At 39.0% G+C, this 27,169-nt stretch overlaps 1 non-coding gene across 1 annotated transcript; it reads left to right on the top strand.

The window, feature by feature from the left end:
- The first annotated feature begins 3,292 nt into the window (after nucleotides 1-3,292).
- LOC130972327 (small nucleolar RNA R71) lies at nucleotides 3,293-3,401 on the top strand. The gene has a single exon (XR_009083512.1). It is a non-coding gene; the product is annotated as a small nucleolar RNA R71 (small nucleolar RNA).
- Nucleotides 3,402-27,169: the final 23,768 nt, after the last annotated feature.

The following is a 27,169-nucleotide window of genomic DNA, read 5'->3' as shown; positions in this document are numbered from 1 at the left end:
GTAAAACTAGACCACCTCAGTGATGGTGGTTGCTGCTCCCTCTAAAGAATCCTCTGGAGTGTTTAAGCTCCTCAATTTCACTCCCCTGCCTCCTCTACTCCTCTATCATTCTCCTTTGATCTTTCATCATCTGATGGAGGAGAGCAGACTAGTCCTGATATTCCAGCCTCAGCTGATCAACTGATGATATCAGCTCCCCTAAAGATGTGGTCAGCTAATCCCAGTAGTCACGGGGAGGAAAGTACATCCCCTGAGGCATCTCCGGAATATCCTGTGGAGGTGGTGGAACTGGCTATTGCTACGGTCCTTGCACGGGCCCCCTTGTGCTCTCCATACCCTTCTTTGTGATTGGCCTCTCCTTTTTGAGCAAGGTATCTCCCTCTATGTGAGCTCCATCTGTTGCACATAAGCAGTAAATGAGATGAGAGAAGACCAGCCTTGCAGAGGTGGAGGGCTTGTTAGCTACTCTATAAAGCTCTTGAGGAATCACCTCATGTACTTCCACCTCATTGTCGAGCATAATGCAGTGGATCATCACTGCTTCCTCGACTGTAACATCAGAGTGGTTACTTGTAGGGATGATAGAGCGTTAGATGAACTCCAACCATCCTTTAGCTACTGGCCTAAGATCAAGCCTACCCAGCTGGTAAGACCGACCTTGAGCATTCCTCCTCCACTCAGCAAGGACTTGATCCAACCTTTAGTCAGTGTTGACCCTACGAATGTATGAATGAGGGTCCTCTCATGGCTCTGGTAACAATAGCGCCACCCTCACACTCTCTGGGCTAAAATCCAAGATGTATCCTCTGTCCGTGGTGCGCCAATTCTTCGGCTCCGAGTTCACGCTTTTATCATGCTTTCTCGTTACCCAGGCGTTGGCATAGAATTCCTTCACCATCAATCCTCCAACTTCAGTTATGGGGTTGGCCAGAACTTCCCAACACCGTCTCAAAATCTGGTATAGGATCTCCGAGAACTCATCATCCTTCACCTTGAAGGGGACCTCAGGAATCACCTTCTTCTTCCTCACCACATCATAGAAATGGTCTTGAACTGCTCTCATTTGGACGTTAATCGTCCAACTCTTTACTCCTCCCCTGGGCACTGAATACTAGCCTGACATTTGGTGCCACCAGGGGGTCTTCTCTAGGGTGTGCTGTTTTTCCTTCTGCGCATCCCTATTCCTGTTCTAAGTGCTATACATGATCACAAGCATCATAAAAACTAGGAAAATTATGGAATTCAATATAAAATAAATTAATATGAAATCAAACTCAAATACTTAAGTAAAATTGAAATAAAATAAAACTAAACTATAGGATACGTATGGTTGGGTTGCCTCCCAACAAGCGCTTCTTTATCGTCATTAGCTTGATGGACAGCTCCTTTACAAAGGTTCATAGGGGCTCAAATCTTCACCCTTTATTACAAACTTCCTTCCTGTGCTCTCATGAATTAATTCAACATGTTCTAGAGACAAAATTCTATTCACCATGTGTGGTATAACTGGATTTCTTGTGAAGACTACTCTCATGCCAGGTGAGAAGTCTTCAGTAGGAATCTTCTTGTTCCTCTAGCCTTTGGGTACTTTCTTTTTGGGGCCTTCTCCTTCAATGGTAGGTGGTGAATGCCCAACACCAAACTTAGGTTTGATGTCCAGAGGCTCTGTATGGCTTTCCACTGAATGAGAAGGCTTGAACATTGAGCTCTGTATACTAGTACTACTTTTTTCTACGAGAGGTTGAGGCTTAGTAATTTTGAACAACAAATGGTCCTCATGCATCCTCAGGACTAACTCTCCTCTCTCTACATCAATCAAGGCTCTCCCAGTAGCTAGGAATGGCCTTCCTAGGAGGATGGAGTCATCCTTTTCCTCTCTGGTGTCAAGTATCACAAAATCCGCAGGGAGGTAAAGGTCTTCAACCTTTACAAGGACATTCTCCACCACTCCAAATGCCCGCTTCAGGGATTTGTCTGCCATCTCCATTGAGATTCTTGTGGGCTGCACCTCATGAATCCCCAGCTTCTTCATCACAGAGAGAGGCATCAGATTTATGCTTGATTTAAGGTTGCAAAGTGCCTTCTCAAATGTGATAGTCCCTATAGTACATGGAAATAGGAAGCTTCCGGGATTTGGCAATTTTTGAGGTAGCCTCTTTTGCACCAGTGCACTACACTCTTTTGTCAGCACCACGATTTCATTTCCTCTTAGGGCCTTCTTCTCAGAAAATATACTTTTCAAACAAGCCATATAAGAAGGCTTTTTCTCCAAACCTTAGCAAAAGGAATATTGATTTGCAACTTCTTGAAAATTGCCAAGAATTGAACAAATTGCTTATCCTTGGTCTCCTCTTGTACGCTTTGAAGGTGTTGTACTTCAGGCTCTTATATTGGGGCGTGTATAAGTGCACTGCCTGTCTCCTCTTGAGCCTTTTTCTCCTTCAAATCCTTAGCATCATCCTCCCCCTTAAGCACGACCTCCCTTCCCATGGTGAGGGCTGTGCACTCTTCCCTTGGATTTACCTCTGTGTTGCTTGAAAGAGTGTTGGGAGGTCTCTATGGTATCCTGCTATTCACTAAGCCACTTAGATTTTCAAGTTCCGAATTGAGGACTGAGTCTCCTGCATAAAGCTATGAGTGGTCTTGGAAAGGTCATAGACTATTGTGGCTAAGTCAGAGAGGTTGTATTTAGGCGTCTCCATTTGCTGCTGAGAGGGTTAAAACTGTCTATTGTTGAACCTATTTTGATTGGTTCCACCTTGGTTGTTGTTGAAGCCCTGTTGAGGCTTCTGCTGTTTCCTCCATCCAAAGTTAGGGTGATTCTTCTATCAATGGTTGAAAGTATTTGCATATGGATCATTGTTGGGATTTCTAGAGGAATTTTCTGTGTAATTCACTTCCTCCATGGTCGGTTGAGCAGCATCACACACGTCCCCTTGAGTGTAGCTCTCAGTCATACCATATGATGCATCTTGAGTGTTGACAGCTGAAACTTGCATCCCAGTCAAGTGCTGAGAGATCATGCTTATCTGCTGGGACATAAGCTTGTTTTGAGCCAAAATGGCGTCTAGTGTGTCCACCTCCATGACTCCTCTCTTTTGAGTGGTCCTAGTGTTCACAGAGTTTCTTTTAGAGGTGTACATGTACTGGTTATTGGCAACTATCTCAATAAGCTCATCTTCCTCCTCAGGCATCTTTTTCATGTGTAGAGAACCACCTGCAGAATTATCCAATGACATTTTGGCCATCTCAGAGAGTCCATCATAAAAGATCTACAGTCGGGTCCAGTCTGAAACCATGTCTGAGTGGCATCTCCTGATCATCTACTTGTATCTCTCACATGCCTCATAGAGGGACTCTCCCTTTTTTTGTTTGAAGGTCTGGACATCCATTCTAAGTTTACTCAACTTTTGTGGTAGAAAGAACTTGGTCAGAAATCCAGTGACCACCTTATCCCATGTGTCCAGGCTCTCTTTGGGCTGAGAATCAAGCCACAAGTTTGCTCTGTCCCCTACAGCAAAAGGAAAGAGCATGAGCTTGTAAACTTCATGGTTCACTCCATTCGTCTTAACAGTATTACAGATTTGTAGGAAGTCAGATATGAATTTGTTGGGGTCCTCCTGCGAGAGTCCATAGAACTGACAGTTCTGTTGCACCAGAGTAACCAGTTGAGGTTTAAGCTCGAAATTGTTGGCACCAATGGCACGTACAGATATGATGCGCCCATAGAAGTTAGCAATGGATACAGTGTATGAGCTAAGCACCTTCCTTGCTTGCTCTTCAGCATTCGGATTCCCTTCATTAGCTGCCATAGTGGTCTCTTCAACTTCTTTTTCAAAGGTTTCTGTGAGACTCTCTCCAGCTTTGTAAGCTTTAGTTTGTTGCAAACGCCGCCTTAAGGTCCTCTCAGGCTCATGGTTAAAATCAAGAAGGCGTTCCTTATCCCTGTTCCTACTCATAAATAATAAGAAACAAAGAAAAAGTGGGAGTCTCTATGTCAATGTATAGAGAACTCCCAGTGAAATATCCTAAAAGAAAGAAATAAAATAAAATAAAGTAAGCAATTAACTGAAAAAATTTCGAAAACAAAATAAATATCCTAAAAAAATATTTTTAAAAATAAATTAAAAGAAAAAAATCAAAAATTAAAAAAAAAAAGACAAAACCCTAAAGAGACACCAAACTTCAAATCTGAAATTAAATGAAAATAAGATAACTAGAACAAAGTTCGAAAATAAAGGGAAAGATAATTAAGATAAAAATAAAAAATTGAGGAAAATAAACAGATAAAAATCGAAAATAAAAAATAAAAATAAATAAATAGAAACTAATAAAAAATACCTAATCTAAGCAACAAGACAACCGGTAATTGTCAATCATGAACAATTCTCGGTAACGGCGCCAAAAACTTGGTGCGTGAAATTAGAACTCGCACAACATAACCAGCAAGTGCACCGGGTCATCTAAGTAATACCTCAAGTGAGTGAAGGTCAATTCCACGAGGATTGTCGGACTGAGCAAGTAATAGTTATCCTGTTGGACTTAGTCAGGCAAACAGTGAAGGTTGTTTGTAGGTGTAGAACGCATAAACAATAATAAGCAATTAAATAAAGAAAAGCAATAAAAGGGTTGGTGTAAAATAATGATGAGAAAACAGTTAAGGTCTCGGAGATATTTACTTTTCCGGATTTAAAACCTCTTACCAACTATTTTCACACTGAATGATTCATTCTATGGTAGACCATAAGTGATTAAACCCTAATCTCTCAGTGATTTAATCTCCTCTAATCCTCATCAAACGCCATTCTCGTGGTCGCTCAACTGAAATCAGAGGGTGAAGTTCATAAAACCAGTTTAACGCCACAAAATCCTTAATTACCCAAAGCTAATAGGATTATATGTCACATATCCAAATTAGTTCATGTAATTAGCAATTTAGGAGGAGTGTTTTCAAGCTTTAGTTCAGGAGAGATAGCTCTCTCGAGAATCATAAGAACTCATGTAGAAAAGGGTCATACTCTCGTTCCACCCAGTTCATAAGATTAAGAACGAAAACAACACCTTAGAATTGAATCAAACATAAATTAAAATAGAAGAATAATAGTTCTAATCCATAGAAATAAACAAAGATCCTAACCTTAACCAGGAGGTTTAGTTGCTCATAACTTATAGAGAAAATATGGTTCTAAAAAGTGCGGAAGGAAGAAGATCCTAAACCTAATTGATCTTTTGCTTTAAATACTAACCTAATAATAAATGCTAAACCTAAAAGATGTTATTTGTAAATAAATATTACGAAAAGAAAATAAAATAAAACTAATAAGTGGTAAATCCACTTGGAGGCCCAAAGAGGTGTGAAATGGACTGCTTGCTGGCGTCCAACTTTAGAACTGGGCGTTGAACGCCAGGGGAAGGAAGCACGCTTCTGGTCTTGTGCCTCCTTGCTGGTGCCAAACACCAGGTGGGCGTTCCGGGCCCAGGGAGGGTGCTGCCAGCATTTCCTTTATTGCTATAGGCTTCTCCAAACTGCTCTGAATTTCACCTAAAACCACAAAAATTGAAGAAAAACTCAAAGTAGCATCCAAAGGTGATTTTTGCACTAAAATCTAGTAAAAGTAAATAAAATCTAGTTAAAAACAATATAAAATAATTGGAAAAAGGGTATAAGATGCTCACGCATCACATACTTAGGAACTTCAATTTATCTCACAATTATAATATAACTTCCTTATTCTATATAACAATACAAGTAAAAAAATACCTTTCAAACACCCTAATATAAATTCCTTAGGACACCTGTTCACTGAAATTCTAGAAGTTGATTTTCCAACAACTAACTCATTTTGTAATAAAATTACAAGCTTTTGACCTCTAGCCAAGTTCCATGCCATAAACAATATATAAACCAAATCAGAGGCTACTAAGGGCCAAATCTCATCAGATGACATTACCATTACCAAAATTCATCCAACCTATCTCAAACTCAAGAGCACAATGACAAGTTATACATGGAAACAAGAACAAGACCTTAATAAAATACTCAACAACCCAATAAAAATCAATCTCAATCTTAAAGATCACAACAACAACAATTTAGCAAATTAGTAAATTAATAATTTGAAAAGAACATAGCAATTAAATAATCTCAAAGACAACAATAGGTACACAATAATAATTTAGCAAATGAATATGAACTAGATCTGAATAGAAAATCCAGCAAATTAAATTGCAACAATCTAACAATTGAGCAAATTAAAACAGTAGCAGCCCTACAATTTAAAAAATATCAACTTAACAAATTCAAGAATAGAAAATCAATAATCAAATAATCATTCAATCAAAAATTTAAAACACAAAACATTCAAATAATCATTAATCAAATAATCATTGAACAGGGACATAGAAAGTAAATGCAGCTATTATTTCAAAACATAGAAAGCGAGAATGCATAATCAAAAATAGCATTCAAGATTGAATATGAAGAGATCATGATCACGTTATTCTCAAGGTTTTCATTATTTTTTAATCTTTTCCCAAACTCCATCAAATTTCAAAAATACCAAATTACCAATTGATACATGATAGATATTTATACTCAAAAGAGGACTAAGCTATGGCATCTCATTTTGTTAATGCAATGCATTATAACAAGAAGTAGGAATGTATTTAGCATGAGATGGAGGAACTTCACATTGCTTGTATACAGCCAACCAGGATGAATCCCCCTACACAAGACAAGTAAAGTTGTCACCTAAATCCCAAACTTGAAATTTAATGTTGTTACATTGGACATTTTCAATATTAAACCCGATTTCTACATCAAATTGTCAAATCAAAGAATAAATGCATCAGTCACAACATAGAAAGTGTGTATAAGCAGTTTGAGCAGAGAATGATGGAGAGCAAACCCGCGCCACGGATGACAGCGACAAGGCAATGAGAATGACAAGGGACGGTATGCAAAGCTCGACTGAGCAGGATGAGGTGTTAGAGCACAACGAATCGATGATGAAGTTGGCGATTGGCGAATGAGGAGAGGGGCTGAATCACGACAAACAGACAAAGATCTTGAGCGTGACAGACGATGGTAGTGAGAAGAATAGTGGCGGTGATGGGGGTGGCTAGGGTTTTTGCTCTAAACAAATAACAACGTGGTGAAATAATAATTAAATAAGAATTCGATGTTACGAGATAACGCTAGAAACACCATAAGGGTAGTGTCAACAGGCTATGAAACCGTTGAATCCCAACATTAAGGACACGATATGAAAGCATTAAATGCCAAAAAACAGCAATCCCTAAAAGTAGGAATAAAAGGAGCGAGCACTCAATAGGTAAACTCATATCTGAATATACTACTCAAACACTCAACTGACTTTAGCATCAAAGTGTCTTGCAGATTAACCTCCTGGCTTGATTCTACACACGCCGAAGTTAGGGTTTCCAATCTCTAACCCCTCAATTCGTGAACTCGCTCTAGGTACAAACATTTGACACCATCTGATCATAGAGTTTACTCTACAGTTAATTTAGAAACTCTTTTAAAAGACCAACATTGGGACAACGAGCACAAAACCGATGTTACCCCCAGTCACGAGGACGTTCCCGCTGGATATGGGAGCCAGGGAACACCTAATCCAGAAACCTACCACTTCGCTGGTTCAGTGGATGACTATCATCATGCAATGTAAGAAATGGGTCATCGAGTGCAAGAATTGAAGCGTCACCGTTTAGAACTAGAACAGCATTTGGCTGAACATTCACAATCTAAGCAATCTCGATCTCGAAGCCGTCTCGTCAGGGAGCGAATAGAGCATGATCATGGAATCCTTAAGCGACAGCGGGACCCACAATAGTGAGACCTCAATCGAAGGGACTCAAGGTTACCACGATGTCAAAAGATTGAAAGGAGGTCACCAAGACGTCATGAATCACCAAGATGTGAAAGGCACGAATCGCAGTTTCCTCAGCCTAAAAGGTGTTGGACTCCGCCAAGGAGCCCGACTCCTAAAAGGAATAGGAAAACCCAGGAACATGTGATAATGGGACAAACCCTATTTGCCTCTCATGTCCTCTAAGTACGCTTGCCAAAGTAGTTTGATAAGCCCACCGACTTAAAGTATAACGGGAAGACAGATCCCCAAGAGCACATTGATTCTTTTGAGGCAAGAATGAATCTAGTGGGAGTAAGAATGCAATTCGATGTAAAGCCTTTCCGGTAACATTGCCGGGACCGGCCATGTCATGGTTTAACACGCTTCCTTCTAGCTCAATCTTATCATTTGCTGATGTCAATATCAAATGTTTAGCCAATTTCACCATAAGGAGGACCTAGGCTAAGCACCTGATTTCCTTGCTTGGAGTAGAACAAAGGGTCGGTGAAAGTATTTGAGACTATCTAGACTGCTTTAATAAAGCACTACTAGAAGTTAAAACACGGACCCTAGAAGTCGTGTGTTTATGCTTAATTATTGGATTATTGGAAGGAGACTTCTGAAGGCATTAGACTTCCAAGGATGTAAAGTCCATGAAAAAAATCTACCAGATCGCCCTAGAGTATATGCGAGATCAAGACGTATCCATGGTGGTTTCAACAAAAAGGAAAAACCTGGCATCGTTACCTAACAAAGTCGAAAGCACGAGTCAAACCTCATCCCTAAAGTCGCCAACTCCACGGGATGGGAAGTTCTCCACATACACACCCTTGATTACCTTACTTGCCGAGTTGTATCAACACATTTCTCATAGGAGCATCCTCCCAAAGGTAAAGCAGATTCAACCTAGGGCCTCATTAAATAAATCTCAATTTTGTGATTACCATAGGTCCTACGGTCACAAGATTGAGGATTGTATTAACTTGAAAGATGCCTTGGAACAAATAATCCAGGATGGTAAACTCTCCGAATTTGTTCAGCATGTAAGGCAGCCCTGATGGCATAACAATGATTAAGATCGGGAAACCAAAAATTCTAGAAATATAAGACCTCATGAGAACTCAGAAGACACTGCTCAGGTCATGGTCAATGTTGTTGTAGGAAGGAATGGATTGCCCATATCTAACAATGCAGTAAAGAAGGATGTCAAAGCCACAACATCGGAAGTCCTTAAGGTAACCAGTATTTCTACAATACAGTTCACGTTAGAATATTTCCAGGTCCCCACATTCGAAGATGATAAGCCCCTGATATTACTGCAAAGTTGAGTAACGGCATCATTAATAGAATTTTGATTGATATCGGTGCAGACTCCGATTCACTTTTCAGAAATGCATTTGACACTCTGGCTTAAAGGATCAACACTTGAAGCCTCATCTCTCTGGGGTTGTTGGGCTCAGAGATCATTACATTAAACCTAATAGAGTTGTCGACCTTCTTTTTACGGTAGGTGAAGGCGTCAACATGAGAGTATTACAAGCCGAATTGTATCATGCTCCAAGATTCCACAGCTTACAATGTGATCTTGGGAAGGAAAACACTAAATAATCTGTACGCATTCATCTCAACAAAATTTAGTTATGAAGTTCCTAACCGCAGAAGGCCAGGTTGCAACTATCCAACGAGATCGGGTATCTGCCGTCAAATGCGACAAGGCCAGCCTAACGCTCCAAGATAAGGCTAAGGAATCCACAAGGGTATTCCTTGATGATTTAGACTCCTAAATTCAGGAGAAGCAAAGGTCAGAGCCATATAGAAATATGGAGAAATTCCAGATCGGCAACGTACCAGACAAGTGCCCTTTGATTAATAAGGAGCTACCATACCCCCTGAAGTCAGATGTAAAACCCGAGTAGTTACTAAATAATTAACCAATAAATTAATTATTAATCAAGCAATTGGGAAATGGAATTTTTATAGTTTAATGAGATAGAGAAAATTAAAATAAGAATTTTGACATTAATTTTAAAGAATTTGACTCAAGATTGGACCGAATAGGCTGAACCGGACGAACCGAGTCCAAAACGGGCCCAAGGCCCAATTCAATTTCATTTCCACTTAAAGAGCAATAGCCTTTCTTCCTTCCAATGCTCTGTTTCACGCTGGAAACTTAAGGAAGGGGAAGAAACCCCATTAGCAACCCTTGCTCTAATTTCAATTCTCAATAACTTTCAAGTCGGAGCTCCGATTGACGAGCCGTCAGAGGTCATGTATTTGTCTTGAAATTCTCTACAAAACCTACTAAACAATTTGGTAAGAAATTTTGTTTTTGTGCCCAACCTTTCCCTTTTATTCAGATTCCATTTTTGGGTTAATGGGTATTGAGGATTTTGATGTTTTGATGTGTTAGGATTGAATTAACTTGAGAAAATTAATGGGTTTTGTCTAAATACTCTGTGGGTAAGGTAAGAAAACTCCAAACGCTTGTGGTTATCCAATTATGTGAACCCTAGTTATTAATTTGGTGAATTTCATGGAATTAGATTGAGTTTATGTTAAATTGGAGATTTAATCGATGAATTGGAATGCTTGAAATCAAGCTTTGTTGGCTGGACCTTATAGCACTTGATTTGGAACCTTGGAAGTTTGAATTGAGGAGTTTGAGCTTGGAAAAAAATCGGCCAAGGTATGGTTTTGGTTTCTCGTATTTAATATATAATATTTCGTGAAAACTTAGGTTAGATGACTATAGGATAAGTTGAATATGTGTTTGGGGCATGTTTAACGATTTTAGTTGTCTATATATGTTAAAATGATGAGGTATTGCTAGATTGATGATTTATTGATGAGAATGTGGTTGGTGTTAGTAAAATTGATTGATGAATAATGATTTTGAAGTTAATGAATGAGGATTATAAATGTGAACATATGGATGTTGATAAATTGACAATTGTGGTTGTATATTTGAGGAATTATGGAGTGAAGTGGTTCAAATTGAGGCAAGGTTAGTTGTGACTGAATATGGAGCTGTGTTGAGTAAGTTTGGAGTCATTTTGAAATGTAGAATTTTGGTTTCGGTAAAGGAAATTGGTGAAGTAAAGGTTTAGAAGTCTTTGGTGAAAACTTGGTTTTTGGCCGAACTTTGCCAAGCCATAACTTGGCTTCCGGACCCTTAAATTGCTTCAATATGTTTTATAGGAAAATGGGTCCGTGAAGTTTACACTGTTTGAAGAATAGAAGAAAAATGATTTCAAACAAAAAAATTTATGCGCGTCGGAAGTTTGGAGTGCAAAGATGAAAATTCTACAGCATTCAACATTTTTGCTATTCTGCATAACTCGCGTACGCGACCACCTGCACGTGACACGACCAACCTTTTCGGGTTGGGTATCTCGCGTACGCGAGCAGGGTGCTTGCGTATGTGAGCATAGAAAATTGTACTCCCACACATACGTGTGGCCCATGCATATGCGTGACCTTTCAGAAATGCACTTCCACGCATACGCGTGACCCCTGTTTTCAACAAATGAGATTTTTGAGTTTTGAACATGATTTTAAACCTCTATTTTTATCCTTTTAGCCCCTAAAGATTAATTTTAAGTATAGTGATGAGGTTAAGTTATATAAAGAAATGTTACTTAGAAGTAAATAAAGGTCTAGAGTAACTGAATTAAGATGTTAATGATGAGATTGAGGATGACTGGGTGTGGCCGAAATGGTAGAGATGTGTGTGTGGCTGAGATGGTCGAGATGGCAAGGTCTGGGTGCGATCCCGCTTGCGTGTTAACTTGAAAATGTGTTCGGATGGCAAGTTGAGGATGGAAGTTCCCTCTCTTGTCGTGATGAGGATGTGGAAAAAGTGGAAAGACACTCTCCTTCGTATTATTTCCCCCATATTCTTCTCTGGTTGCAAGGTAGAAAGGCACACTCCTTCGATGTAGAAAGGCACTCTCCTTCGATGTGGAAAGGCATTCTTCTTCGTTTATGATCCTCCTAGAGATTCGCAACCTAGAGATAATATTTGGGTTAGCTACCACATGTGTCGGGTTCTGGCAAAGTAATTGACACGTGAGCTCAAGGCCAGTACGAAAGGCATTCATCACATGCATTTGTAGGTTTTACTTGAGTTTGCATTTCTTGGGTTTGCCTAATTGATAATCTATGCTTACCTGCTATATTTACTACCTGTTGTAATTGTATTCTAATTTTGTTTATCTTTGATTATATTGTTTGTCTATGCATTAGTGAATCTGGAAGGTTGGAGGAGGTAGGAGGTGAATTGTAGAGTTAGAGTTTCATGAGACAGTAAAGGGATTGTAATTTGAGAGATCAAGTTAGGATTGAATTAAAACCTTAAGAACCTTAGATATCTACTCTTGCTTATGGTTTTTGTTTTAGTTCCTTAAGAATTATAATATGAGTTTCAGCGTTCTAGAATTGCCTTTGGCTTTTCCGAGACCTTATTTATTATATATGTGAGCACTTTAACCATACTGAGAATCCCTGGTTCTCATCCCATATAATATTGTTATTTTTCAGATACAGGTTGAGAAGCACCACTCTATATTCTGGAGACTCTGATGAACTGAAGAATTCTTGGGACTCAAGGACATATTTTGTTTATATTTATATAGATATATAGATTCTCCACCTTGTATTTTATGTTTGTCCCTCTTAGAGGTTGACTTAGAGAAACAGGTTGTCATTTTTCTGCCTTGGGTCATTTTAGGATTCTCTCATATATATGTATTTATATACCTATATGCTCTGGCCGGTTTATCTTCGCGAACTGAGTTGAAAGCTTTGTTAATTATACCTTTGACACTTTCTTCTTATTATTCATATACATATATCTTACGTTTCTTCGTACGCAAGTTTTCATTTGCATGAGTGATACGACTTTTGTTTTAAACTTTCCTTCAAAGGCTCCTAGTTATAAACCTTTTTCACTATACTATATATATAATGTTACTCTTAGAGGTCATAATACCTCACCACCTCTGTCTTATGACTTAAGCATAAGATTTATGTGGCAGGGTGTTACATCAGAGCTTCAAAATTTATTGATAGGTAACATAGACTTATTTGCTTGGGAACCTTCCGGCATGCTTAGGATTGATCCAACATTCATATCCCATCAGCTGGCTATTAACCCCGAATTCAAGCCGGTCGCACAATGACGTCGGAAGATGTCGCCTGACTGAGCTGCCAAGGTTAAAAAGCAAGTTCAAGAATTATTAGATGCTAGGTTTATCCGAGAATTAACCTACTCAACATGGTTTTCTATTGTGGTCATGGTGAAAAAGTCCAATGAAAAATGGCGGATGTGTATGGATAACACAGATTTAAACAGTGCCTGCCCAAAAGACTATTTTCCTACCCAACATTGACAACATGATTGATTAATCCTCAGAATATTGGATATTAAGTTTTTTGGATGCCTATAGTGGTTATAATCAAATTCTGATGCATAAAGCTAACGAAAATAAGACAGCTTTATTACCCCTAAGGGGATTTACTACTACACGGTAATGCCTTTTGGTTTGAAAAATGCAGGAACAACTTATCAAAGATTGGTGGCTAAAGTATTCAAGTGGAAGATAGGGAAGAATATGGAAGTCTATATTGACGATATGTTGATAAAGACTAAGGACAATTCTGATTTGATTTCCTACTTGCAAGAGGTTTTTGACTGCCTCTGACTTCACCGGATGAGGTTGAACCCATCAAAGTGTGCATTTGGAGTATGGGGAGGTAAGGTTTTAGGGGTTTATGGTAACTCAAAGAGGCATAAAAGCCAATCCAAAAAAGTGCCAGGCCATTCTAAACATGTCGAGTTCTTGAAATCTTAAAAAGGTTCAAAGGCTCACAGGTCAGTTGACCGCATCATCAAGGTTTCTGGGAGCTTCGGCCGTAAATAACCAAGCCATTTTTTAAGTTGATGAGGAAATATGTGGAATTTGCATGGATGGAAGAATGTAAAGCAGCTTTCATTTTAAGAAATTGCTTTCACTTCCTCCATCTTAGCAAAACCAGAACAAGGGCTGCCTTTGTACTTGTACCTATTCGTGATCAAAGAAACTCTGGCTTCATCTTTGGTTTTAGAAGATAAGGCTAAGTATTAACATCCTGTCTATTTTGTTAATAAGGTCCTCCAAAGACCCAAACTACGATATTCAAAGATGAAAAAATTAGCATTTGCCCTAGTTACATTTGCACGTCAGTTGCGCCAATACTTTCAAAGTTATTTGGTAATAGTGTGAACCGACCAACTGATTGAATTTATTTTACAAAAACCCGATTTCGTAGATCGCATGATGAGTTAGTCCATAAAATTATCCCAATTTGATATATGCTATAAGCCACGCTCTGCCATTAAGGCTCAAGCGATGGTAGATTTTCTGGCCAAAATGACTCACCTAACCTCTGACATATCGACATGGGAGCTTCATGTGGATGGAGCCTCTAATGTCAAGTATGGAGGGGCTGGTCTCATCCTAACTAGGGGTGAGGACATGGTGATCGAGGTCTCTATCAATTTCGATTTCCCCATCTCAAATAATCAGGTTGAGTATGAAGCTTTACTTACAGGATTAGTATTAGCCCGGCATGTCGAAGCCACAGAAGTGACCATATTTAGTGACTCGCAGTTGGTGATGTCCCAAGTTAACGGTGAATACCGGGCCAAGGATCCACTACTACAGCAATACTTGAAAAGAGTGCATCAAGAGGTACAATCTTTTGGTTTCTTTCTAATTAGAATTGTACCTAGAGAACAAAACACACGAGCTAACCTATTGTCCAAACTAGCAAGTACTAAGCCCGAAACTGGAAATCGTAGTTTAATACAAGAGGTACTTACAGAACCTACTATAACAAAGCCCGATATTACAATTTCTCATTCTTTCGGTCTTAGAACTTGGATGGATCCAATACGTATGTATCTAGAACATGGGACTTTGCCTAATGATATCAAAGAAGTAAGGAAGTTGCGACTTAAAGCAGCTAAATATACCATGATAAATGGACAATTATATAAAAAGGGCATATCCCAACCATTGTTAAAATGTTTAAATCCCAACAAAAAATGTATGTGTTGTAGGAGGTTCACGAGGGGTGCTATGGACATCATCTAGGGGGTTAGTGATGAGCGGATAATTTATACGCTTTTTGGCATTGTTTTTAGGTAGTTTCTAGTATGTTTTAATCACTTTTTAGTATATTTTATTAGTTTTTATACAAAATTCACATTTCTGGACTTTACTGAGTTTTTGTATTTTTATGTGATTTCATGTATTTTCTGGCTGAAATTGAGGGACCTGAGTAAAAATCTGATTCAAAGGCTGTGAAAAGGATTACAGATGCTATTGGATTCTGACCTTCCTGTACTCGAAGTGGATTTTCTGGAGCTACAGAAGCCCAATTGGCGCGCTCTCAATTGGGTTGGAAAGTAGACATCTTGGGCTTTCCAGTAATGTATAATAGTTCATACTTTGCTTGATATTTGATAGCCTAAACTGGCTTCCAAACGCCCGCTAGAACCCCTTTTCTAGCGTAAAACGCCCAAACTGGCACCAGAACTGGAGTTAAACGCCCAAACTGGTACCCAAGCTGGCGTTTAACTCTAAGAAGAGCCTATGCACGTGAAAGCTTCAAAACTTAGCCCAAACACACACCAAGTGGGCCCGAACGTGGATTTCTACACTATCTACTCATTTTCTGTAAACCTGGTTTACTAGTTTAGTATAAATAGCACTTTTTACTTGGAACCCTTGAGCTTTATGATCATCTTTCAGGAGGCTGGCCATTCGGCCATGCCTAGACCTTTTTCTCTTATGTATTTTCAACGGTGGAGTTTCTACACCTCATAAATTAAGGTGAGGAGCTCTCCTGTTCCTCATGAATTGATGCAAGTACTATTGTTTTTCCTTCAATTCACGCCTACTTCTTCTCTAAGATATACTCTTGTACTTAATTCAGTTAAGTCAGACTGAAGGGGTGACCCATGACAATCACCCACTATCTTCAGTACTCGCTTAGCCAAGATCCGCGTGCCTGACAACCACAAAGCGGTCTACATGATGTTCAATGTAGTCATTGGACGCCAGCCGGAGTATACTCTCTTGGGTCTCTGATCCACAGATTCGCATCATCTCTCCTGAAAACAGAGCATCCGACCCCGTGATTAGGATCTTCGTGGTATAAGCTAGAATCAATAGACAGCATTCTTGAGATCCAGAATGTCTAAACTTTATCTGTGGTATTTTGAGTAGGATCTGGGAAGGGATGACTGTGAGGAGCTTCAAACTCGCGAATGTTGGGTGCAGTGACAGTGTGAAAAAGGATCAATGGATCTTATTCCAACACAAGTGAGAACCGACAAATGATTAGCCCTGCGGTAGCTGTGCCTGGTATTTTTCATCCGAGACGAGAAATCCGACAGTTGATTAGCCGTACAGAGACCGTAGCCGGACCATTTTCACTGAGTGGATCATACAACTTCCCATGGAAGGGAGGACGCATGATTGGATGAAGACAATAGGAAAGCATAGGTTCCGAAGCAACAAAGTATTTCCAAACGCTTATCTGAAATTTTCACCAATGAATTACATAAGTATCTCTATGTTATTTTCCGTCTTATCTATCTTTTAATTATCAAAACCTCATAACCATTTGAATCTACCTGACTGAGATTTACAAGATGACCATAGCTTGCTTCAAGCCGTCAATCTCCGTGGGATCGACCCTTACTCATGTAAGGTATTACTTGGATGACCCAGTGCACTTGCTGGTTAGTTGTGCGGAGTTATGAAAAGTGTGATCACAATTTCATTCACCAGTTAGTCACTAGCTCAAAAGGTCATCTAAGCGGGATACTACTGGTCCACTCTCATCAAGGATGTCATGGAATATGTAAAGAAATGTGACAAGTGCCAGGTACATGGGAACCTCCACCAAGTACCTCCTCGTGAACTTGTGTCTGTTATCTCGACAAGATCATTTGCTAAGTGGGGCTAGATTTACTGGGATCCTTCCCACAAGGGCCAGGTCAGGTAAAATATTTGACAGTTGCTATAGATTATTTTACCAAATAGATTGAGGCCATGCTTCTATCTAGTATTAGCTCTACTCAATGTCGAAAGTTTGTGTGGAGAGAAATTATTGCAAGATTTGTGATTCCTGAAGCTGTAGTCACAGATAATGGGACTTAATTCACGGATTTGAGATTTCGTAGACTACTAAGTGGATCGGAGATTTGGCAAATATTTGTCTTAGTGGAACACCCATAGACAAATGGACAAGCTAAAACTGCTAATAAAGTAATTTTAAATGGGTTGAAAAAGAGGTTGGATGAGTTTTTTGGGTTCCTAGGATGATAAGGTATGGTCAGTCATATGGTCCTACCGAACTACAACCCAATCTATCACAATGAAAACTCCTTTCAGACTCACCTATGGGGAAGAGGCAATAATCCCGGTGGGACTTGGAGAGCTCAATTCAAGAATACTCTTGGGAACCTTGGGAAACCATGAAAGCATGGACCATATTGATAAAATTAGAGAAACAGCTAACTTAGCAGAGCAAAAGGAAAAAGTGGCCAAAAGGTACAATACCAAAGTCTGATATAGAAGCTTTGAAGCTAAAAATTTAGTGTTAAGACAAGCTGATGTTAGAACCCCAGGAACGCGGGAAAAGCTAGCTCCGACTTGGAAAGAACCTTTCAGGGTTAAAGAAGTATTGGAAAAGGGAGCATACAAGCTAGAAGCACTGGATGGTTTTGAGGCTCCGAAAAGATGGAATGTGACTCACTTAAAGAGGTATTACTCTTAAAATTTTTTATTTTTTATGACTGGAATAAAGACACTCTTTTTCTAGGGACTTAGGTTTTAAATGAGGCTTCTCTTATATTCGGCAAATGAATTTCTTTGCAAACTTTATGTTATGTTTAGATAGTTATGACAAAATTCCAAAATATCTTCTTTCTGGTATTAAAATCAAAATCAGGTTGGAATTAAGGCTCGAAGTAAAATGATCTAAGAAACACTAAATAAAAATGTGTATCTAAAGCACATCAAAATGGTAAAATGCAAAAACCCATTAAGTTAATCCTGAAAACAACAGGAACACATAAAGTTAGTCCCGACAAAATAACAGGAATAGTACTACAAAAGTACCAAAGTTTTAAAAGTTACAAAATTGAAACAACTTTTTCATCCACCACCTTCTTGAAAGCATCGACTTTAGAGACGTCCACGTCGAGAGCTCTTAATTTGATCTAGACCAAGATGTTTCACTCAGCATCAAAAACCTCGTTCACAAAAGCTTGCTCTGCCTTCTTGACCGAAAGCTTGAGTTCCTCAATTCTTCTTATCATCTCGGCAACCTGCTTCTTCAGATTCTTCCCCTTTCAATCAGAGACAGTCTTTGCCTTTTTCAAACTTTTCACCTTAGTCTCAAGGGAAGTCTGCTTCTCTTGAAAAGTGGTAATTGAGAAAGTCAGCTTTTCAATTTGAGAGTTAGCGTCAACAATCATCTTATCTTTTGATAAGAAGTCAGAACAAAGGTTTGCGATCTCCATCTCAGCATCACAGACATATGTGGCCAAATGGAGAAGCATTATCTGGACTCGGGAAAGGGTGTCCTTTAAAGGCATCTTGGCAAGTACCAACTTCGTCTCCTCATTCATAAAATGATGATCCACAAAGTCAGGAGCCCTAAACCTTTATCTAACACATGCCTAAATGAGGATGGATCCAGAACATTGGCTTTACCCTACTCTGTACCTTTCAACTTCTTCCTTTGGGGAAATTATTAGGTCAGTCCTTTTCCAAAATATGGACCTCAGGACTTTATCCCTTCTTTCTCCCCTCAGTCCTTCGAGGTTGGGGCTGACGGCGGATAGGAAAAAGAAACTTTGTCACCACCGACATTAATTGGTGGTTGAGTTTTGATAGGGGAAAAATTTAATTTCCACACAATCTAACTAACAAGTGTACTGGGTCGCATCAAGTAATAATAACTCACAAGAGTGAGGTCGATCCCACAGGGATTGATGGATAAAAAATTTTAGTTAGATGATGAATTTAGTAAAGCTAATATTGATGAATTGGATTGACAGAATGTATATTGCAAGAATTCTAAATGCAGAATGTAAATTGACAGAAAAGTAAATGGCAGAAAGCTAAATTGACTGAAGCTTAAAGTGTAAAAAATTAAAAAGAGTTGAATCTTAAATTGCAAGGAAGGTAAATAACTGAATCTTAAAGTGCAGAGATATTAAATGGCAAGAAAACTTAAATTTCAGGAATAATAAAGGGATTTGGGTTTAGGAAATTAAAACAGGACTAAACAGTATGAAATTGCAGCAGGTGCAGAGGAATTAAAGTGAAAGAAATTCAAATAAAGTGATTCATCAGGGATTGGAGATACTATAATCCTTCATGAATCAACTGGGTCTCAACTCCTTTCTCAATCATCTAGTAGATCTATGGGCGGATTGAAATTGATTGGATCCCAATTCCTTGGCAATCCAATTTCTCAAATCACAATCAATCTTGCCAATTCCTTGATCTAATTTTCATGAGAAGAGGTTAAGTGCAAATCTCTCATCCATAAGCCACACTAACTCTCGAGAACTCAATTCCTCCCGAATGGTATTGATCAAGAGAGTAGTGAAGGATAGAGCTCCAATTCTAATGCAAGTGATTCCCCTTCCGAGGCTCACACAAGCATTCAATTGAATTCAACCTTCTTCCAGAGTGATGAATTCTAAATCAAAATAGAAGATACCCAATAACTACAAAGATGAATTGAGAGGAAGAAGAATTTTATTGATTTATTGGAATTACAATAGAGCTCCCCTCCCTAATGAAATTGGGGTTTAGTTCATCATTGCTCTAGTACCCAAAAATAGAAAACAAATTGCAGAAGAGGATGAAGAACAGAAAAGAAAGTAAATTCATATCTAAAACTTTAAGAAGAAAAACTAAAAGAAAGCTAAAAATGAAAATGAAAAATAAGATCCGATCTCCAAAGCTTTCCTATGAAATCAAATTTCTCCTATATATACACTTTCTAATTTAGTCCTTAAGTGCTTGGAGTGGGCTTCTTGGCCTTCTGATGAAGTGGGTCCAACATTGTTGCTTCCATGCAGCATCAGGTGAACATAGCATTCTTAGATTGAACATAGCATTCTTTCACCGACGTGTGCGCGTCCTTGGTGCGTGCGCATCCTTTGAATTTTTCCCATCGACACGTGCGCGTACAACATGCGTGCGCGTCGATGCTGTCTTTTGCCTCAATCATGCTCGTGCGTACCATACATGCGCGTGCATGCTTTGGTAGCATTCATTGACTGAATGCTATGTTCGCGCCATGAACGTTCTTCACGCTTACGCGTCTTTTGCACCTGTGCGTGGATGATAAAACTTCACTTCTGTGCCCCAGCATCATATACGCGTCTGCGCCCATCACCACCTTGTCGCATTTACGCGTGCGCGTCGATGCCCATCTTCAAATTCAAATTCTGAAAGTATCGCAGGAGTTCACTCCAAATGAACGTAGCGTTCGTTGTTGGTGAACGCTGATCTTCTTGTCATGCCATCTTTTAGCTCTCTCCTTGTATATCTTAGCATTCTCATAAGCTTCCAATCTGAACTCATCCAGCTCATTGAGTTGCAATAACCTTTTCTCTCCTACTACTTGAGAGTCAAGATTGAGGAATTTAGTGGCCTAGTATGCTTTGTGTTCTAGCTCCACAGGAAGGTGACACGATTTCCATAGATTAGCTAAAAAGGTAATTCTCCAATTGGGGTTTTGAATGTAGTTCTATATGCCTAGAGAGCATCTTCTAGTTTTCTTGCCCAGTCCTTTCTTATAGTTCCCACTGTTTTCTCCAAAATCCTCTTCAACTCTCTATTAGCCAGTTCAGCTTGGCCATTGGTCTGGGGGTGATAAGGTGTAGCCACCTTATGAATTACTCCATATTTGTGAAGCAATTCCTCCATTTGTCTGTTACAAAAATGGCCACCACCATCACTAGTAAGACCCTTAGGCACCCCATATCTGGTGAATATGTGTCTCTTGAGGAATTGAAGAACAATTGGTGCATCACAAGTGGTTGTTGCCATGGCCTCTACCCATTTTGAGACATATTCCACTGCTACTAGAATGTATTTGAAGGAATAGGATGGAGGAAAGGGGCCCATAAAATCTATACCCCAGAGATCGAAAAGTTCAACTTCCAAAATAAAGTTTTGAGGCATTTTATTTCTCTTTGTTAACCCTCCATCTCTTTGACATTCATTGCATTGGTGCACAAATTCTCTGGCATCTTTGAAGATAGTTGGCCAATAAAATCCACTTTGAAGCAGTTTAGCTGCTATTCTTTCTGGTCCAAAACGTACACCATAAGCTGAACCGTGACAGTGCCACAATATGTCCCTCATCTCATTTTCAGGGATACATCTTCTAATCATTCCATCTGGACACCTTCTGAATAGAAATAGTTCATCCCACAAGAATTTTCTAGCCTCATTGAGCAGCTTCTTCACTTGTTGTTTGGTGAATCCTTAAGGGATCTTTTTGTCCAACCTTGTAGTTTGCAATATCCGCAAACCAGGGGGCTTGTTGAATTTACAAGTGGTGTTCATCTGGAAAGCTTTTGTTCACTGGTTGAGTAGCCTCTTGACTTGTTCCTTGTGGTAACCTTGATAAGTGATCAGCAACTTGGTTTTCACTCCCTTTTCTATCATTTATCTCAATGTCAAATTCCTATAGGAGTAATATCCACCTGATGAGCCTGGGTTTAGCATCCTGTTTTGACATCAAATACTTAAGGGCAGCATGATCAGTATAAACCAGAATTTTCGATCCAATCAAGTATGGCCTGAACTTATCAAAAGCATAGACTACAGTTAATAATTCCTTCTCTGTTGTGGTATAATTTTTCTGTGCTTTATTTAATACTTTGCTTGCATAGTAGATGACATGGTGCAGGTTTGCCTTTCCTTTGTCCCAACACAGCACCAATTGCAAGGTCACTTGCATCACACATAAGTTCAAAGGGTAATTTCCAATCTGGTGGTGTGATGATTGGTGCTGTTTTGAGTTTAGTTTTTAAAGTTTCAAAGGCATGCTTATAACCTTCATAAAAATGAAAAGGGTTATCAACCACCAGCAAATTGCTTAGTCGTTTAACTATTTTGGAAAAATCTTTGATGAATCTTCTATAGAATCCAACATGTCCTAAGAAACTTCTAACAGCTCTCATATTGGTTGGTAAATGAAGTTTCCCTATGATTTCTACTTTTGCTTTATGAACCTTTATGCCCTTTCTTGAAACTTTGTGACCAAGAACAATTCCTTCGGGTACCATAAAGTGGTTTTTTTCCCAGTTTAAAACTAAATTAGTTTCTTGGCAACTTTTTAAGACTAGGGTAAGATGGTGCAAGCAAGCATTGAAAGAATCGCCAAAAACATAGAAGTCATCCATAAAGACTTCAATAAATTTTTCTACCATATCTGAGAAGATTGATAGCATGCATCTCTGAAAGGTAGCTGGGACATTACATAACCCATATGGCATTCTTCTATATGCAAAGACTCCAAAGGAGCAAGTGAATGAAGTCTTCTCTTGATATATGGGGTCAACCACTATTTGATTGTAGCCAGAATATCCATCCATGAAGTAGTAACAGGCATGGCCGGCCAACCTCCCAAGCATTTGGTCTATGAAGGGGAGAGGGAAGTGATCCTTCCTTGTGGCATCATTCAACCTTCTGTAATCGATGCACATCCTCCACCCTGTTACTGTTCTTGTAGGAATGAGCTCATTCTTCTCATTGACAACGACAGTCATCCCTCCTTTCTTTGGCAATACTTGAACTGGGCTTACCAATGAGCTGTCAGAAATTGGATAGATAATCCCAGCATTCCACAATTTCATTACTTCTTTCTGGACTACCTCTTTCATGGTTGGGTTTAATCTCCTCTGAGGTTGTACCACTAGTCTTGAATCTTCTTCCAGCAAAATTTTGTGCATGCAAATGGCAGGACTTATGCCTTTCAAGTCATCAATGGTCCATTCCAATGCATCTTTGTGAGCTTTCAGTACAACAAGGAGTTTTCCTTCTTCTTCTTCACTCAAGGCAGAATTAATGATCACTGGAAAGCTATCCTCTTCACCAAGGAATGCATATTTAAGGTGTGGGAGAAGAACCTTTAATTCTTATTTTGGTTTTTCCTCTGTCTTGTCTTTAGAGGAAATTTCAAATACTTCCTCCCCCAGATCTTCTATCATTTCCACTCATATATTGTACTTTCTCAGGGGGATATTGCATGGCTTTAAAAATATTGATGATCAATTGCTCATCACGCACTCTGAGGGTCATTTCATCTTTCTCTACATCGATAATAGCCCTTGTTGTGGCCAAGAAAGGTCTCCACAAGATAATTGAATTGTGTCCTTCTTTTTTCATGTCTAAAATGACAAAGTCAGCAGGGAAGATGAATTTCCCAACTTTTACCAGCAAGTTCTCTATAACTCCATTGGGTATCTTGAGTGATCTATCAGCCATTTAGAGTGACATTCTTGTGCGCTTAACTTCTTCTATTGCAAGTGTTTTCATTAATGAGAGAGGCATTAAGTTGATGCTGGCACCCAAATCACAGAGGGCTTTTTACAAGGTCATACTGCCTATGGTGCAGGAAATGATGAAGCTCCGCGGATCCTTAAGCTTTGGTGGCAAGCCTTTTTGAATCACTACACTGCACTCTTGGGTCAAGATCACTGTTTCCTTTTCATTCCAGCTTCTCTTCTTGTTGATGAGCTCCTTGAGGAATTTTGCATATAGAGGCATTTGCTCTAATGCTTCAGCAAGGGGAATGTTGATTTCCAGCTTCTTAAAAACGTCTAGGAACCTGGGAAATTGTTGATCCTTAAGCTCCCTTTTAAAACTTTGAGGATATGGAAGGGAAGGAGTGTAAGGCTTAACATCCTTCTTCTTTTCTTGTGGATGCTCTTCCATGACTTGTTTTTCCTTCTTTGAGGCTTGTGGTTCTTCCTCCTTCCTCTTGGAAATCTCTTGATCTTTCTCCTCTGCTATCATTTCTTCTTTATTGTTAGCCTTGTCACCTTCCAATGTCCTTCCACTCCTGAGTTGGATTGCTTTGCATTCTTCTTTGGGATATAGAATGATATCACTTGGTAAAACAATGGTTGGTCTTTCAGCTTGTCTGACCAATTACCCTACTTGTTTTTCCAGATTTCTCATGGTGACTTCTTATCTTTCTTGACTTTTAATTAAACTCTCTTGCCTTTTTGCTAGACCCTGTGTGGTTTGAGCAAGTGATGATAATGTTGCCTCAAGAGCTGAGATCCTAGTTTCATGATGGTCAATGGATGGTATGTTTGGATATGATGGTTATTGCTGGAAAGCATTTGGGTTGTTGAAGTGATTGTTCTAGGAGAAATTATTTTGGTGAGTCTGTGAGTTATTGTTGGGTTGCTGATATGAATTTTGTGATTTTCCATATTGGTTAATGTTATTGGATGAATGAGGTTGATTGTTTGTGTTGCGGGAGTTGTTGAAATTGTGATTTTTTTGCCATGAATTCTGATTATCACCCCACCTTAAGTTGGGGTGATTCTTCCATGATGGATTGTATGTATCTCCATGAAATTCATTCTGAGAAGAGCTTGAGGTGTTATGCATATATTGGACTTGTTCTAGTTGCTGCTCATAGTTACTTTTCTCGAGGGCTTCTTCACTTTGGCTCCATCCATTTGAGGGCTGGCTTGCTGTGTTAACTGCAGCCACTTGGAGTCCATCAATTCTCTTTGTCATCAACTCCATTTGTTGCTGAATTTGTTGGTGCATAAACTTGTTCTGTGCCAAGATAGTGTCCACTCCTTCTAGCTCCAACACACCATTCTTTTGTACTGGTTGGCACTGCCTCTAATGAGCATAGAAGTATTGATTGTTGGTCACAGTGTCGATGAGATTCTGGGCTTCCTCTGCTGTCTTCATTAGTTGTAATGAACCTCCTGCAGAGTAGTCTAAAGACTCTTGAGCTTTTAAAGTCAATTCCTCATAGAAATTCTGAAGTCTATCCCATTCACTAAACATCTCGGGTGGACATTTCCTAATCAGAGCCTTGTATCTTTCCCATGGCTCATAAAGTGATTCCCCATCCATTTGAGTGAATGTTTGCACTTCTGTTTTCAGTCTTATGATTCTCTAAGGTGGGTAAAATTTAGATAGGAATTTGTTCACCAAATCATCCCAAGTGTTGATGCTTTCTTTAGGAAACGTCTCTAGCCACTGAGTTGCCTTGTCTCTCAAGGAAAATGGAAATAGCAACAGCTTATAGATGTCTGGATGCACACCGTTTGTCTTGACAGTATCACAAATCCTCATGAAGGTAGATAAGTGCTTATTCGGATCTTCAAGTGGACCTCCTCCATAGAAGCAATTGTTCTGTACCAGAGTAATAAGTTGATGCTTCAACTCAAAGTTATTTGCATGAACATTGGGAGTGAGTATACAGCTCCCACAGTTTCTTGGATTAGGGAAGGTGTAATATGCTAGAACTCTCCTTTGAGGTTGACCATTGTTGTTGGCCACCTCTTCTGGTGGATTAGAGAGGTTGCCTTCCATTTCTTGGTTTTCCTCTTCTGATTCTTCTTCTCCAATAACTCCCTTCCCTCTTGCTTCTCTTCTCAATCTTAAGAATATTCTCTCTAGCTCAGAATCAAAAGATGTAGGTGCACCTCTTCTTTCTCCTAGCATACAACATAAACAAACTAAAAACTAAAACAAAATACTCTATTGCTAGAGTGAGGTTAAGGTTAGTTTGAACAAAGTCTCAAACAGTTAGCATGCTTAGTAAAAATGAAAGAAAAATGCTTAATCTAGATTATCACCTTACTTAATCATTATCAATCTAAATCAATCTCCGGCAACGGTGCCAAAAACTTGATGGGAGAAAAATTTAATTTCCACACAATCTAACCGAAAGGTGTACCGGGTCGCATCAAGTAATAATAACTCACAAGAGTGAGGTCGATCCCACAGGGATTGATGGATCAAGCAACTTTAGTTAGGTGATAAATTTAGTTAAGCTAATATTGATGAATTAGATTGACAGAATGTAGATTGCAAGAATTCTAAATGCAGAATGTAAATTGACAAAAAAGTAAATGGCAGAAAGCTAAATTGACTAAAGCTTAAAGTGCAAGAATTTAAAAAGAGCTGAATCTTAAATTGCAAGGAAGGTAAATAACTGAATCTTAAAGTGCAGAGATACTAAATGGCAAGAAAACTTAAATTACAGGAATAATAAAAGGATTTGAACAGGACTAAACAGTATAAAATTGCAGCAGGTGCAGAGGAATTAAAGTGAAAGAAATTCAAATAAAGTGATTCATCAGTGATTCGAGATACTATAATCCTTCATGAATCAACAGGGTCTCAACTCCTTTCTCAATTATCTAGTAAATCTATGTCGGATTGAAATTGATTGGATCCTAATTTCTTGGCAATCCAATCTCTCAAATCACAATCAATCTTGCCAATTCCTTGATCTAATTGTCATGAGAAGAGGTTAAGTGCAAATCTCTCATCCATAAGCCATACTAACTCTCGAGATCTCAATTCCTCTCGAATGGTGTTGATCAAGAGAGTAGTGAAGGATAGAGCTCCAATTCTAATGTAAATGATTCCCCTTCCAAGGCTCACACAAGCATTCAATTGAATTCAACCTCCTTCCAGAGTGATGAATTCTAAATCAAAAAAAGAAGATACCCAATAGCTACAAAGATGAATTAAGAGGAAGAAGAATTTCATTGATTCATTGGAATTACAATAGAGCTCCTCCCTCTAATAAAATTGGAGTTTTGTTCATCATTGCTCTAGTACCCAAAAATAGAAAACAAATTGCAGAAGAGGATGAAGAACAGAAAAGAAAGTAAATTCAGATCTAAAACTTTAAGAAGAAAAACTAAAAGAAAGCTAAAAATGAAAATGAAAAATAAGATCTGATCTCCAAAGCTTTCCTATGAAATCAAATTTTCTCCTATTTATACACTTTCTTATTTAGTCCTTAAGTGCTTGGAGTGGGCTTCTTGGCCTTCTGATGAAGTAGGTCCAACATTGCTGCTTCCATGCAGCATCAGGTGAATGTAGCATTCTCAGATTGAACGTAGCGTTCTTTCACTGACGCGTGCGCATCCTTGGTGCGTGCGCGTCCTTTGCATTTTTTTCCATCGACGCGTGCGCGTACTACATGCATGC

This window comes from Arachis stenosperma, chromosome 3 (assembly GCF_014773155.1).
Source record: "Arachis stenosperma cultivar V10309 chromosome 3, arast.V10309.gnm1.PFL2, whole genome shotgun sequence".
Classification (NCBI taxonomy): domain Eukaryota; kingdom Viridiplantae; phylum Streptophyta; class Magnoliopsida; order Fabales; family Fabaceae; genus Arachis; species Arachis stenosperma.
The sequence above is the reverse complement of the archived record's forward strand: the minus strand, read 5'-3'. Positions and strand labels throughout refer to the sequence as shown.